Genomic DNA, 15,291 nt, shown 5'->3' with positions numbered 1-15,291 from the left:
TGGGCGCTGGAGATCTGAACTCTGGTTCTCAGGATTGCACAGCACCCAGTTAGCCAACTGACCCATCTCCCCGGACTGTAACAGACTTTTCCATCCACAATGTTTTGCCGGTGTCTCTTTTTAGTCAAAGAACTATTCTGAAAAACTGATCCCAGATGACTCTACTGACCAGCACAGGCTGAAACAGAACTGCCATAAGAAAGAACCATTCCCTTATAGACTGTAGAGACGTAGTCAAGTGAAAGCTGGGGCAAATCTTTGACAAAGTAAGATATTAAGAGCAATCTGTGTGTCTGGGGTTGTCCAGAGGGCCATGTGCATGCCAAATGGGAAAACTTGTGCTTAAAAAGTCCAAGACTTATGCAGCTTTCACACAGGGGCAATCTCTTTCGGCTTGGTGCACACCTGACTAAGTGTTGGAGAATGCCAGTATGAAATTGATGTACAGGGGAAGAAGTGTCTTTGTATGTTGTTTAAAGTTGTTTAAGGCTCCTGGTATTCAAGGAAATCCTTTTCATAATATTATTTACAGAAAAGATGAAGGCGCAGAGTTCAGGTGACCACACATAACAAACAGTCTTGGAGCTGGAAAGATGGCTCAGCAGTTAAGAGCACTGACAGCTTCCAGAGGACCTGGGTTCAATTCCCAGCACTCACATGGCAGCTTGCTGCTGTCTATAACTCCAGTTCCAGGAGACCTGATACCAATGCATATAAAATAAAAATAAATAAGAATTAAAAAAAGAAATATAGCCATTGAAAAGGTAGTTTGGAAGATGTAACATGGACTACCACAGCCACTGGCATAAGAATGGTTATTATTTTAAAGTAAATAAATAACCTTTCACAGCCTTCAGTAACAATAAACACCAAGAAGACTGACAGTCTTCTTGTAGCCTGGTCTACAAGAGCTAGTTCCAGTACAGGCTCCAAAACCACAGAGAAACCCTATCTCGAAAAACAAAAACAAAAACAAAAAAAAAGAAAATGGAAATCTCAGAGCTGAGAAATGAACCTGAAATGAAAGACTTAATAGAAATGTTGACCAATGTTTGACCTAACGGAAAAAAGGATCGGCAGAGCTGAAGAACAAATTATCCAGTGTGTGGAACAGAAAGAGAATGTGAACGAACCTTTGGGATCCATCAAGAAGACAGAATATGGATAATGGGAGTCCCGGCGAGGAGCAGCAGAATTGGAAGGAAGGGCTGAGCACTCCACATATTTGATGAAAGGCATGAGTATGCAGAGTCCAGAAACCGAGCAGCCTCCGATAGGATGACCTCCAAACCTGTGCTAAGACCTTTATACTGAAACCGTGAAGTCCCCCCCATACACGCATACGCATGCAGAAAGCAGTAAACAAAAAACTTACTACTGGTATTGTGTGAGAAATTATCAACTAGCTTCTCATCAAAAGCCACAGAGCCCACAGATTAAGACATGATATTAAGAATCTGTCAAAAATGAGGGAGAAATCCAGATATTCCTAGATAAAGGTAGACTGAGGAAACTTGTTACCAGTGCACATGCCCTACAAAAACACTAAAGGGAGCCATCCAGCCGGTGTCAAGGCGTGCCGGGGAATAATGATTTGAACCCATATGGAGAAAGGGAACATGTCTCCTGTATACGCGATTTCAAAGGCAAGTATAAAATTCACTGCCACTGTGATTTTCAATTGTAAATTAGTTTTCGAGCTATGTGAATGAGGAGCCAAGATTATTAACCTACATTAAGGAGATTTTTTATTAGCACTAGATGTGAGCTTTGAAGAATGCTCACAGGACACCTTCAGGGTGAAATAAAAGGGTGCTAGAAAATAGCTTGACTGTGGGTGAGCAAATGTTTATCTTTGATAAGAGTAAATGAGAAGGTAAATAGAGAAATCAGAATGATTGCAGTTTGGATTGTAACTTCACATGTTTACAAGAAAAAGGAAAAGCATAACATTTAATTTGCATGATGTATAAAGATTTGGGGCATCGGTGAGGAAGGATGAAGCACAGAGCAACCTAGGAACAGAGCTACTATGTTATTGAGGTTAGTTTTTTCTAAACTACTGGAACATTCATTGAAGTTACATAATTTTTTATGGCTCCAGGATGTAGCATGAGTAATAAAAACCCAGAGACAGATATTGGGGTTCAATCCAAAAACCAGAAAAACAAAGCAACCAAGCCACTAGAGAAGTCTTACCTCTACCAAGGCTGGGCGACCACAAACTAAACAGACTATTCCCCTTTCTCTTCCCATTTTATATTCCCTCTAGTGCTGGAATTAAAAGTGTGAACTACCACCACCTGAATTTGTTTCTGCATCAATCTTGTGTAGCCCAGGGTAGCCTTGAACTCACAGAGATCCATCTACCTCCGTCTCCCAAATCCTGGGATTAAAGGTGTGTGTCACCATTGCCTGACCTCTAGTGACTTTAGCTTTGCCTCTGGTTTTCAGGCAAGATTTATTTATCAAAACACAAGTAATTTAGCCCTACACCAGGATCCTGTGTTTCTTGTTTCCTGTTGCTGTGATAAAGTACCCCAACAAGAGCAAACCTAGGGGAGAAAGTTTATCTCACAGTTCAAGGGAACAGTCCACAGTCGATCATGGCAGGTCAGGGCCTCAGAAGCCAGAGCAGCTGGTCACATTGCATCCACATCCAGGAAACATGGAGGAAATGCCAACTGCTGATTGGCTGTCTTCTCCCGCTGTATAGGCCAGAACACACACACACACACACACACACACACACACACACACACGCTCTGGGAACAGCCCTGTCCATAAATAAGATGGGTCTCCTGACATTAATTAGCATAACCGAATAGTCTCCACAGACAGACTCAGAGGCTGGTCTCACCTAGGTGACACAGGATGTCCAGAGGCTTGTCTCTTAGCTGACTTCAGATTCTGTTGACACTTTGATCATCACAATATTAATTCTCGTTATAATCAGAAAATGCAAAAAACAATAGTAAATGAGATGGAAATAAAAATTTATCACTATGAAAAACAAAACACCCAACTTCTCAACATGGAAGACAGCAGTAAGAGAGGAAATGGTAGGGAGAAAAAAAAGTCAAAAAATACTCTAGAAACAAATTTTGGATAGAATTCTTTCCTTATTAGCAATTTAAATATAGCTTTCTGGCAGCCAACCATTGACCTTCCCTGGCTTATAGACACATTTCCTGATCTTAGCTTTAACCAGCACTGTGGGAGAAAACCCTGTGTGTTTCTATGTCCATATATCTGCCCCTTCTCATTCTTACTATGTTAAGTCCCACGCCAAGCCAACTTACTTAACTACACCCATCCCTCTGTATCCTAGGGGGACTACTCCTGGCAGAGACCAGATTCCTGTGCATCCTCGTGTTTGAGGGTTTCACATAGGGAGACCAAGCTAACCATGAGTTGAAAATATTTAACAATGCATTGTGTCTGTACTGAATGCGCCAATCTCTAAATAGTGTAACCACCATTTATATTGTACTGGGCATTACAAATCTAGAGAAAATCTAACATATACAATACAGGAGGACGTAATGCAAACATGCCATTTCATATAAAGAATTGAGCAGCCAAGGATTTTAGCATCCAAGCTCACATATTTAAATACTTAGTCATCTGGGAGTGGGATCAGGATTAGGAGGGGTGTCCTGTTGCAGGAAGTGTGTCGCTGTGGGCAGGCTTTGAGGTTTTAGAAGCCCAGCCAGGCCCAGGCCCAGTCTCTCTTCTCTCTCTCTCTCTCTCTCTCTCTCTCTCTCTCTCTCTCTCTCTGTCTCTGTCTCTCTCCTCTCCCTCTCTCCCTCCCTTCCTCCCTCCACCCCCGTCGTCTTCTCCCATTTCCCACATCAGGATGTAGAATTCTCAGCTACTTCTTTGCACCGTGTCTGTCTGCACGCCACCACGCTCCCCACTACAATAAGAATGGACTAACCTCTGAAACTGCAAGCAAGCCCCCATTAATGTTTCTTTTTCTAAGAGTTTCATGCCTTGGTGTCTCTTTACAGCAATAGAACAATCACTGAGACACAGGGTCTCAGCTCAGGCTGGCCTTGACCTTGCTACCTCACTTGAAATGACCTTAAACTTCTGCTCCTCTTTACAGGTGTGCCACCACTCAGAGTTCTGGGCCAGCTGAGGCACACCCCCAGTCCACATTCACGTCTTTGAATCAGCACGCCAAGATCTCTAGCAGGCCTGAGCATGACAAACACGGCACTGACAGATCTTGCCCTCCGCCTTGCTAAATTGTTAGATTACATTCCTAGAGCTAGCGACCCCGATCTACTCCTTTATTTGGCCACTTTCCTATGCCTTACTCATTCCTGAGGTTGATTACCAGGGTACAGCTATCAAAACATCAAGGTCCAGGAATAAAAAAAAAAATCCCCTTTTGGCTACCCACTTAACATACCCAATCAGAATTTACCAACCTATCCTAGCTCATCCTAACACAGACCTTCCCTTTTTCTCCTCTTAAAATTAACACTTGCAATCCTAGACTCAGATTCAGTCATATTGTCTCTTTGCTTTGCTTAATAAAGGCTCTCTTTGTGTTGGAAACTGGTGTTTGGGTGTGGTCTGTACCTACTCCAGGGTCCAGAGGGGAGCACTCTGCACCGCTCCCGTCCCTTTGGTCCCTTAGGTAGGGACTAGTGGATGCTTATCCTCTTTTTAATTGTATGTGAGCGAAACTCTACCCTCAGTGTCTAAGCTGGCCTCACAGAAGCTTGCTTCGCTGACGAAAGTCACCAGATACAAGGCACGCACAGGCTTGGCGAGCCAGGCTGGCACAAGAGCTGCCTGTGATTCTGAAGCCAGGAAGCTGCCAGCAGGGTGTTCTCAACATGGGGCTGGCTTTCTTGGAGCCTTTTAGTCACCCAATCAGGATTCAAATCTAGTAGGCCTTCGTGTAGGGGAGACCAACCCTTAGCACTTCAGGGATGTTAGAAGGGAACTTACAGCTGGGTCGCCCACACCATGGGACCCATAGATCACTTAGAGGTCTTGTTACAAGGCAGATTCCTCAATTACGTGTTTGGGTCCTGTCTTAAGGGTTCTATTACTGTGAAGAGACGTCATGACCACAGCAATTCTTATAAGGAGAAACATTTAATTGGGGCTGGCTTACAGTTTCAGAGGTTTAGCCCATTATCATCATGATAGGAAGCATGGTAGCATGTAGGCGGACATGGTGCTGGAGAAGAAGCTGAGGGTTCTACATCTTGATCCACAGGCAGCAGGAACAAAGTGTGACAAAATGGCCAGGCTTGAGCTTGTGAGACCCCCAAAGCCCATCCCTACAGTGACACACTTCCTCCAATAAGACCTTCGAATAGTTCTTATAACAACAAAACAAAATCATAAATTTTAGACTTTTTCAAAATATTTTATTTCATCTTATGCGTATGGATGTTTGGGCAGCATGTATGTCTTGCGTTAGGGTGCACCAGGTGGCCCTGGAGCTGGAATTACAGATGGTTGTTAGCCACCATATCTGTGCTGGGAATCACAGCAGGTCTTCTGGGACAGTTCCTGGTGCTCTTCATCATTGAGCCGTTTCTCTGGCTTGAATTAAAACATTTTAAAACACACGGGTGAAAACATCAGGTAGGCAGTGGCAGCAGAAACCCGAAGTAGCTGCTGTAGCGCTCAGACACTATCAGAAGACCATCTTATTCGGATGTGTCCTAGCTGCTGTAGCGCTCAGACACTATCAGAAGACCATCTTATTCGGATGTGTCCTAGCTGCTGTAGCGCTCAGACACTATCAGAAGACCATCTTATTCGGATGTGTCCTAGCTGCTGTAGCGCTCAGACACTATCAGAAGACCATCTTATTCGGATGTGTCCTAGCTGCTGTAGCGCTCAGACACTATCAGAAGACCATCTTATTCGGATGTGTCCTAGCTGCTGTAGCGCTCAGACACTATCAGAAGACCATCTTATTCGGATGTGTCCTAGTTTCTCTCTATAGCCGCGATAAACACCATGACCAAAAGCAACTTGGGCGAAAAGGAGCTTATAGCCCAGTGGTTCTCAGCCTTCCTACCGCTTGCGACCCTTTAAGACAGTTCCTCATGTTGTGGTGACCCCCAACCACAAAATTATTTTGTTCTACTTCACAGCTGTAATTTTGATACTGTTAGGAATCATAATATAAATATCTGATATGCAGGTTATCTGACATGCAACCTCCCAGAGGGGTTACGACCCACAGGTTGAGAATAATCTCACAGACTGTTATAGTCTGTCCTGCAGGGAAGCCTGGGCAGTAATTTAAGCAGAGATCATAATGGAACACCGCTTACCGACTAAGCTTACACAACCCAGGCCTACCTGCCCAGGAGTGCCACGTACACAATGGGCTGCGCCTTGCACTGTCTGTCATTAATCAAGAAAATGCCCCACAGATGTAACTACAGACCAATCTGATGAGGCGATTTCTCAAACGAGGTTTCCTCTTCCCAGATCTGTCCAGCTTATGTCGAGTTGACAAAAACCTAAGGGGCACAGGGTTGACGGAAGCTAGGAGTATTGTTTGTACATTCCAAAAGGATTTACCTAATGGTCACAAGGATGTTGGTCACACAAGGGGTGGGCAGTAAATGGATATCCAGGGACTAAGATGGCCAGAGATAATCTTGATTCCCAACCTGTAACAGCCTGGTTTTCCACACAGTTAATATGTCAGTCAACCTTGAGGAATGTTTAACATTGATGCTGCCCTCCCCACCCCGCTCCCATTGTCCTTCTGCCCCTTCCTGGAAAATTCACTTCACATCCCCCAAGTCCAACTTCCAGGTATTAGCCCCAGAGATCGCTTGACAAGACAACCTGAGTTCAATCACCTGAACCCTCCTGCAAGTTGTCCACCGACCTCCACATGCACGCGGGGGCTCATGCCTACCCCACCTCCTGTAGTCAAATGTAAAATACTTTTGCTCAGGCTGGACGGCTACAATATTGGACCACCAAAGGAGATACACCCAAGGCTCCTTCAACTCCAGATGGAAGCCCCTTGGTCGTGCGTTCTTGCTGGGGTTTGATGGAGGCTGCCACTCTAAGCCCCTTCCTTACCCAATGATGCTTGCTTGGTGCTTGCCTTGGAAGCCACGTCTTTGACTTCGGTGTTCCCAGCAGGGAACTACAATGACTAAGTGCCTGGCTCTTGGTGTCTGTTCCACATTTCCAGACACAGGTCCAGAGCAGATCTTTCCAGCTGCAGCTTGCAGGTCCCGAATTCTAACCCCTGTCAATTGTGGATGGGCGTGGAATCTCCCGGGTGCAGCCGTGAGGGCAGCTCTGTTCCAGGTACAGGTGTAGGCTCGCCACAGGCGGCCCGGAGCGGAGACGAGGTGGCTGGGGCAAAGCTCCTGGCGGCCTGGGCGGAGCCGTGAGTGGGAGGGAGGGAATCCTACGGGGCTAGGCGGGTCCAGGGCGAAGAGAGGATAAAGGGCCGAACCAACCTCCTGATTCCGCACGTGCTGCTACGGCTCCCTTGTGGCATTCATAGCACCCAGTCTTTCGCTTGTACAGGTCAGTGCGGGAGATGGTTCGACGTATCCCCTCCGCGTCTGTCTTCGGGGATTGAATCCTCCTTCGGGGCTCAGGACGACCAGCGAAGTCCACTGGCTGGGTTGGGGGCCCCCGGCCACTGCTACGCTGGTCCGGGAGGCGAAAGGTGGGCGTCCACGCAGCCCGAGGTGACAAAGTGGGGCCCGCTCCCTCCTGCTCAACCTCCCAGCAATAGAATGGGCACGCGGTTCCCAGAAAACTGGTTTGTCTAGTAATCTGGGATGCGATCTCAGGGAAGGATGGGTTGGGAGGGCCCCCACACGTTTTTCGCCTGGAAGCAGACTGAGGCTGACTGTCCCAGGTTCCCGAGGTGGTTTCCCAATCCCAGCAGGTGAAGGTCGGACAGAGGTGAGTCGGACCTTCCTCTAAGACCCTTTGTAGCTCACGTAAATTCCAGATTTTTTTTTTAATAACGCGGAAGGGGTTAACATGGACAGAGCCTTTTGCCAGGTGCCTTGCTAGGTTGACTGCTTATAATAAAGCCTCTCAATATGGTGACTTTGTTCGATTTAGGAGAATAAGGATGCAGGAGACCACCCAGGCTCTGTGAGAGCCGGGCAAGACCCGGTCCTGATCCCCAGGAGGTTTCTGAACTGTTGCTCAGAGTTCTGGGCGGGCCGGAAGGTGCCTTTGAAACTGAGACCTTATCTTTCTTTCTTTCTTTCTTTCTTTCTTTCTTTCTTTCTTTCTTTCTTTCTTTCTTCCTTTTAAAATCTTTATCCCTCTCTCTTCTTCATGTGTGTGGGTCACCTGCCATGGTGCGTGTGTATCCTTCGCTCTTCTTCAGATGTGTGGGTCGCCTGCCATAGTGGATGTGTGATCAGAGGACAATTTGTGGGAGTTATTTCTCTCCTTCCACCATGTGGGTTCTGGAAGTTGAAGCTGGGCTGTAGCCAGTGGTAGCAAGGAGATTTGGGACTCAGCAGACCTTTCACCTCCTTTGATCATTAATGTCCACCTTATTCTGGACACTTAATCTACAAAATAGGAAAGGACTCCAGCTTCAAAGAAAACTATGGGGCTAAATATGACTTCAGGAAAGCAGGTGGTTCGTAAGGCCTGGTAGTTAGGCAGTGCTTGGCTTGTCCATGGGCCCTTCCTGATAAAATGGTACCCTTCCATCTTAAAGTCCAGACTGCCTTGACTGTTGCTTGCTGGTTGTGGCAGGTGAGAATGATGGTGGGTGTGGCTGACAGTGCCCACTAGGATGGGGAGAAGACGCTGGAGTCAGGGTGCTGCCACCCAGGCAATGCTGGCCTTTTCTAGACAGGTTTCTGGGCACAGGACTAATCCTCTACTTTGTAGGATTAGCCATGAGAACACAGAAAAGCAACTTTCCTGTAGAGACAGCAAAGAAAGAAAGGGCTTGGGCAGATTTGAGAAGCAGGGGCTGTGCCCTTAGGGGAGGGATACAATAGGGGTTGGGGACTGCTTCTCAGTCTGAGAGCTCCTCAAACTCTTTTCTGTTTAACCGTGGCTACAGGCAGCTAGCAATAGACTTATCACATTAAGCACTTTTGAAGTCAGTAATGTGGGGAGCTGAAGAGATGGCTCAGAGGTTTAGAGCACTGGCTGCTCTTCCAGGGGTCCTGAGTTCAATTGCCAGCCCCCACATGGCAGCTCACAACTCTCTCTAACGGGATCTGATTCCCTCTTCTGGTGTGCAGGCGTATATGCAGACAAAGCACCCTATTCATGACATACACAAATAAGTAAACCTTTAAAAGTCAGTAGTGTGGGGCTGGGAGAGATGGCTCAGTGGTTACGAGCACTGGCTCCTCTTCCTAGAGGACCCAACTTCAGTTCCCAGCACCTACACAACTCCCAACTGTCTGAGACTTCATCCAGGGGATCTGATTACCTTCATACCAATGCACATTAAGTCAAATAAATCATTAAAAAAAAGTCAAGTGTGCCCTATATGTAGTGGGTCTCGGGAATACCCTTCTCTCCCCAAGCCAAGGTCCTACTTTGTTCCTGTGAATTCTGATGGTAACGGACACGGGTGGGACCAGGCGTGCACGTCCTTATTTCACTCACAGTACATCCTCAGGGGCCACCCATTCATAATGTAGCACGTGTCGGATTTCCTAGGTTTTTTTGTTTGTTTGTTTGTTTTTTGTTTAGAAGCTAAGTAAATTCTGCTGTGTATGGAGACCACTCCTTCTTTACCTAGTCAGCCATTCGAGGTGGGTACCTTTTATTTTATGCTTCATGTGCTGGGCTTAAGATTTTCCAGGTCTCCGTTTAGTTTCTGTGGCTAAGAATGATTGCAGTTAGAAATGCAGGGTGGCCTTGGGCTGGCTAGAGCCCTCAGGAAAACCCATGTCTCCACCTTGTGGGAATGGCTGTTTCTAAAGACAGAACTGTTTCTCCTCAGGACAGTTGTGACAGGACCCCGCTTCCCAGAGGTAAAGCTGAGTCACTTTTGTCTGAGAAGAGAGCACAGGGAAAGTCCTGGCGGCCTCTGCTCCCTGTATAGAGCTGCTGGGAGTGCCCTCTGGGGATGCAAACTCCTGAAGCCAAGGCTACTACACTCCAGTCACCTGAGCCTTTTCTCAAGGCTGTCTTTGCTTACGGCAGAGCACGTAAGACCTTTGCACCCACGCAAATACAAACAAAACCAGCTGAGTGCTGAGCCCATCTCCATCACCCAGGTCCCTGGTGCCAGTCCCCTCTCCGCAGTGTCCCTGAGGGTCCCTCCATGTGCTGGCTGGAAGAAGTCATCCTGTGGCTTGAGGGGAGAGGGCGCTGTCCTTTCTTTTTCATCCTTTGCAGTTAGTTAAGTCTGTTAGGCGCTTGGGAGAGAGCCCATAGCCTATTTGATTTTAACAGAGAGGGACTAAGGATCTTTGTTTGCTCTTCGCAAATTTACTTTCTGACCCAGCAAGCTGTTCTCAGAGTATGATCTGGGGAACCTTGGAGATCCCTGAGACCTTTCATGGAGTTCACAAGGTCACACCACTGGGGGTGGGGAGGGGAGAATGGTGCTATTTGCATTTTCTCCCCAGTGCACTCAGGATCTGTGGCTGAGTTTGGCTTCTGGTAGCTAATGAGGGGTATGAGTAGTCTTCTGTTTCTGGGTTCTAGGCTCAGGGGATAACTGTGTTTTCAGGAATGAAAGTGATTTGCTCTACTGTACGTTCCCAAGCCCGTTCTTCTCTCTGTGGCTTTGGGTTCAAGTTTCCCTGCATCTACAGAGCATGGCATCAAAAGGCATGTACTCCATCGTGATTGGAAAACTGTGCTAAATGTTTAAATGTCCAGTTGTCTTTAAATTTAATAATATGGCAGTATAAGGATATCGTTCTATGTTTTTTAATGTTAAAGAATGAATTATTGGCTTGCCAGTGGATAACAGAAAACTTGAGCTGCCAGCCCATAACTGGCCGTGCCATCTGTGCCCATGAGGGTAGGAAAGGGTGATGTGAGCATCCACGCTGAGCCAGTTCTCTGACTTGTGAAGGGGAATTTATCCAGAGAAATGGGCAAAACTGAGTAAGAGGGGCTGAAAGCGTCCCTCGGCTTCCTGCACCCCTGTGGATCTTCAGTCAGACCTTCGTTCTAAATAACACAATGATGCCTGGAGCATAATTCCAAGACAAGCCGGTTAGAGCCCTTTGAGAAGTGTGGACTTGAATGTCTTAAGTAGATAGTTCAAACTCATTAAAAAAAATCCCAAATTATTTTAGATCTTCAGACTAGAACAAGCTGTTGAGACATCAAGCTGGACAGGTCACCAGACAGAGCATCAAACAGCATAGATAATCACATTGCACCATTGAGAGACAGAGTAACGTCTTGTTGAGGGGAAAGGACCCCGAAGGGAATCATAGCACCTCTGCTCTCCAGTGGCGTGTTGACTGGAGGAGGCTTAGCTGCGTCCGAAAAGACTGAGCGACTAATTTGCAGTGGTGTCTGAATTCACTGTGTTGCTTGTGTGCTTATGAGTCCATGCCAGACCAGCCACAGGAGAAACTCTTGGTAGAGGGTCGGAAACAAAACAGTCCAAGTGTTGAATTGCCTTTTCATGTTCGGTGGAGCTGGGGTGAACCTGTGAGGATGGTTCCAAGGACTCGGGGGCTACTGGTGTGTCAGTGTCAGTCAAGGCTCTGCAGCACACTGCTGGGGGTCATTGTATTCCTGGTGGCTATATGCTGCCAATGAAAAGACAGAACTGGGAAGTTGGAGAGATGGCTCAGCGGTTAAGAGCACTTGCTGCTCCTGCAGAGATTTTTGCTTCCAGGGTTTTGCTTCCAGCACCCACCTGGCAGCTCACAACTCTCTCTAACTCAGTTCCAGGGGGATCTGATGTCCTCTTTGGGTCCTGCAGGTGCTTGCATTCACATGGTGCACATACATATGCTTAGGCATACACACACACATACATATAAAGTAAAAATTAGTAAGTTACTAGAAAGAATTGAAGGACTGCACCTGCCTCGCTTTTAAACAGAAGTATAGTAATTGCTGGCTCTAATCACTTTCACGGCCTCCTTGGGAACCTTTAATTTTCTGAAGCCTTGGCTTCTGAATGCAGGTCTTTGCAGGATGCTGGATGGTGACCTATGAAGCTCCCCTTGTATTATCAATTGTGATGGTGTCTTGTGGTAAAGCATTTGTGGGACTGAAGCGTGAGCTGGACCATTAGTTCTTGTCGATAGAATATAACTGCTGCATGGAGGGACTGAACATGGTTATGCATGCTTGGGGATTCAGCAGATGGATTCTAAAAATGAGCAAAGTTGTCTGTTCCTGCGAAGGAACAAGAAAAGGGGCTCATGGTGTTTGTCCATTGTGGCTTTGACATCACAGAGTCAAGTATGCTATCATTGACTTGGAAGAAGTTCCTGACTCACCAAACAAACCAACATTTCTCCTAAGTCCAGTGCTTGGAGCTAGAAGCAGGCTAAGAGAGCTGGGTGTATTGGCTCATGCCTTTAGATTCCAGTGCTTGGGAGGTGGATCATTTTGTGTTCAAGGCTATCCTGGTCTACATTGTGAGTTCCAGAGCAGCCTGAGCTACATAGTGAGACCCTGTCTTGAAAATACCCTCCCATGTGTTAGGCAGGCCAGCAGGTAGGAGTGTGGCAAGGTGTGCAGTGATGACGTTAGAGCCTCCACGGAGCTGGCCTTTGACACGGATTAAAGGGGCTGGGAGATGGCTCAGCTGTACTACAAAGTACTTGGCATGCATGCATGAGGACCAGTCGAGTTCAGATCTCCAGAAACCACCAAGCGTGCTGCTGATTGTCTGTGTGCAAAGTTCTGTGCTGGGGAGGAGGCTGGGTGTGTATGTTTTGGGGGTGGGGCTAGAAGGACACAAAAGGAGATCCCTGAAATTCACTGGCCAGCCAGCCTAGCAGGATTGATGAGCTTCAGGCTACGTGAGAGATTCCCTCTCAAAAATGAAAAGAAGAGAGGGTGGAGGAAAGATACCCAACCTCAACATCTGGCCTCCACACACATCTGCATTCACACATGTGGGCATCCTGGTACTAACAAGTCCAGACATTGCGCGCGCACACACACACACACACACACACACACACACACACACACACACGTCAAAGGTCAGTTAAACTTTGAACTTTAGAGAACTAAGATACATGTCTGGAAACACCCACTTGTCCCACCCCTCTGCTGTGGGAGTTTTCTTTTTCTGCAGCTACTTCAGTGAAATCTCAAGACAGACTGAGTATGGAAGCAAGTATGAGAATCAGCTGATGTCTGACAATGGACTCCTCTCACTATGTGATTTCTGTTTTTGCTTTGGCAAACAGAGTTTCTTTCATAAATGCGTGTATGCTAACATCATTAAATGAATTAATAAGAATAAACATCTCTTTAATAATTTGAGCAATATTTAATAGTGTAGATATTGATGGATTATATTATTCACATATACGTTTCAGTCTACAGTTTTTTGGTGTGTGTTTTTCAAGACAGAAATGGCATGCCTGAGTCCTTGGACACCCAAGAAGACCACTATAGAGTCACACTTCCGAATGCAAAAGCAAGGCTTCATTTAAGTACAGGCTAGCACGGGCCCTCTGCCTCACAGTCTGACACAGCAGAGAGAGGGAGAAGGACCCTGTCTATTGTAAGTGGTTTATAAAGAGAAAAATTATAAGACAGTCACAAGATTACCATCTCAAAATACAGAATTACTTATCCAATATCACAATTGGCTAAAGGGTAGGTAAAGCTCAGCTGTTAGTACCTGATAGGCTATTATTATCTAAGGGGGATAGCAAGAGCCCCGCTGGTTACTTCCACCAGACATCTGCTGACCCTTTGCTAACTGCAGGGGCTGCCTGCTGATAGGGGAAGTTGGGTGGTCAACATTCTCTGTATGACTACGGGTGGGGGAATGGACTGCAGTCAGTAACTTTGTGTAACTTAGGTTTCCCCATTAATTAATATTTCCCCTAAAGAGGGGTCCTGCAGCCTTCAGCTTATCTTGGTGGCTGGGGGTGTAGTTCAAAGTCCCAAAAAGGCCCAGCACAGAAATGGGATCTTTTCCAGCCCTTCAGAAACTTGTCCTGAAACTTGCTTTGCAGACCAGGCTGGCCTTGAACAAATAGGTCTGCTTGCCTCTGCCTCTAAGAGTGCTGGGATTAACGGCGTAGGCCACCACACCCAGCTTTCAGTCCACGGTTTTTAAGAACAGAAAGTAGGTCGGGTGTGGTTGCATACACCTTTAATCCCAACACTTGGGAGGCTGACAGATCTCTGTGACTGCCAGGCCAGACAGGTCTGCACAGTGAGACCCTGTCTCAAAATAAAATAAAATAAAATAAAATAAAATAAAATAAAATAAAGGAATCTTGAAACTGGGCATTTCAAGGGCTGCTGCCTTGAGTCTAGTCATGCTCACACAACAGCAGAGACACGTGAGGCATGCATCCGCAGGTAATTTTATCACTCACCTAGCTGGTTACAACATCCCTTCGCTGTATTATCTTATGAAGTTGCCATTGCCTGTGTGGCCTACTGTGGAGCCAATCGGCTTTATGCAGCACGAGGCTCTGTCAAGATGGACTGAGTAGGAATAAGACAGTAGAATAAGACAGTAGTCTTTCCTTGGAAAAGCAGCTGTGTGGGTAGAAGTTTCTGTGGCTCTGATTGATGTCTGACTGGTGTGTTAAAGCTATCCCCTGGTAGATCCTCCAGCTGGAGGGCAGGGCAGCAGGCACAAACATCCCAGAGCAGGACAATCCCGCCAGCCTGTGGCATGAAGGGAGGACCAAAGTGGGCTTTTAGTGAATTAGGAAAAGCCAGCACAGGTCCATGCTGACCACAGTGCCAGGGTAAAACATTTGGCCTTTTAATGAAGAACCCACAGGGTGCCTTCTGATGTCTTCCTGGAGGGGAATGATGGGACCTTCGATGTCCCAGAGTTTGCTCTTTCTTGACCCTTTTAACTGTGGCAATTCATTCTTTTTCTTCTGAGAATTGCAATTTGTCCTTGAGTTTCAGCACCCTGGAGAATCCAGTGGTCTCAGGGTTTCTTCCTTCTCCTTTTGAAAAAGTGACTCAAAAGTGAGTTCTTACCTGGTCTTGGCTGCAGGGAAGGATTTTGTTTTCAACAACATTCCTCTGGAGGTGGTTGAGGAAGTCTCAGACATTCCCTATAATGTGGATAACCTGGAGCAGTGTGCCCAAGACAGGAAGGCTGTTTCCAGGCTCATTTATGAGTGGCCT

The sequence above is a fragment of the Microtus pennsylvanicus genome, chromosome 15 (assembly GCF_037038515.1).
Source record: "Microtus pennsylvanicus isolate mMicPen1 chromosome 15, mMicPen1.hap1, whole genome shotgun sequence".
NCBI lineage: Eukaryota > Metazoa > Chordata > Mammalia > Rodentia > Cricetidae > Microtus > Microtus pennsylvanicus.
Note: the sequence above shows the minus strand (reverse complement) of the source record.